A 1,718-nucleotide genomic window follows, 5' to 3' on the forward strand; every position below is an offset into this window, starting at 1 on the left:
GAGACAGAAAAAATATGCAAAAAACATTTTTTTTTTTTTTTTTTTTTTTTAAGTAGACAGGATAACACTTCCACCGATATGCCTCAGTAGGGAGGGGATTCCTTTGTCTTCATACCTCAGAAATATTGAGTATTCTCCTTTCTTTCACCCCTAATGAGCTTGAAAAAAAATTTAGCCTCATGATTTCTCACAGTATCAGAAAATTCCTTGTCCTGGAAACATGCAGATTAGAAGACAGACAGGCTGAGGATGCTCTGTGAGAGGAGGTACTGATATTTTTCAGTGTCAAGAGTTTATTTGTAACAAGGCAGTAGGTATGATAACCGTTGCATTTATTGGGCTTTCAGGCAGAGAGACAGATGTAGATAGATACAGGTGGTTATCACATTATTTTCCAACTTTTACAAAAATGGGACATGTTTTATACAGCTTACTTTACAAATAGCACAGAGAAAATATAGTTCATACCCCGAAGAACTGAGACATTCATTTCAAAACACACCAAACAGGAAATTTTACATAAAGTAGCTGCAAGAGTTCAATCTCAAAGCAGCCTTGAATGGTTTAGTTTGCTTGTTTGCATGTATTATTAGAAGGGAGGTTTTCATCATCATCTTCTTTTTTAGGTTGGAAGTCACTGATAAAGCTTCATGGAAGGGTTTGTTAAGGGGGATTTGCCTCACAGGCATGCATGCTGGTAGAAAAACAAGGGAATTGGTATATACAGGGTTGCACAGCCCTAATTCTTCAACTCCCAAACTAAAAAAAGGACTGAAACAAGTTATTTTTCTAGGAAAGGGAGAGGAGAGAAGGCAGCAGGACATGGGCACGCTGCATAGGTGCTAATGGAGGATGCTATTTAGGACCCAGAAAGTAATTTTTATTCTTCTGTTCCTCCCCCATTCTTTACTGGAGTGGCTTTTCATACAACTGTTTTCTTGAACTATAATATCCCATACTCTTCTTATCCCCAAGAACGTGATTTAATCAACTCTTCACAGCAACAAACACATACATTCCTTTAGTATAATTCAAACAGACATTTTGTAATCCAAAACACACCAGAAATAACGCTGCCTGTTCCCTTGCATCCAGGAGTCATCTTTTGTGTAATTATGAAGAAAAACTGCTGGAAACAAATTGAAAAATGTAATAACCGGTTTGCTGCCCATGATTTACATGAAGGGTACCCTGACAGCACAACAGCATTACTAATTATGATGATCCAAATCAAATTCCCTTTGAGGCTGGTCTCTATCTCACTGCATCTAGCTGTAAGAGAGACATCTAAGAAAATCACCTATTACTTGTCACTTCAGAGTAACTGCAGCCAGCATCCTACACTGGGCTAGTGGTATTTCTCTGACAACCTCCCAAACTATACAAAATGTTAGTGAGCACCGTGTTAATTCAGTCTGTCATCAGCTCTCTATTCTACTGCTGTAATTCAAAAAGATGGAGTACCTGTGATCCCTTACAGGAAAGCAGTACTCTGGGAAAACATGTCTCCAGGTAGATGTTACAAACTACCATGCAGTCTTCCTTCTAGATCTTCTGTAACTGACAGGTGCTGTGGCGGGTGTGCAGAAGCCCTCCTGGCTCCAGTAAAATTGATCCTCCATACCGATGCACACACCTGGAATGTGGCAGCAAAGCTTGGGCCGGTACGGGAATTCAATTCAAAACAGCATCAGGCCGATTGCCAAGACAGGGAGAGC

Source organism: Falco punctatus, assembly GCF_963210335.1.
Source record: "Falco punctatus genome assembly, chromosome: 3".
NCBI classification, from domain to species: domain Eukaryota; kingdom Metazoa; phylum Chordata; class Aves; order Falconiformes; family Falconidae; genus Falco; species Falco punctatus.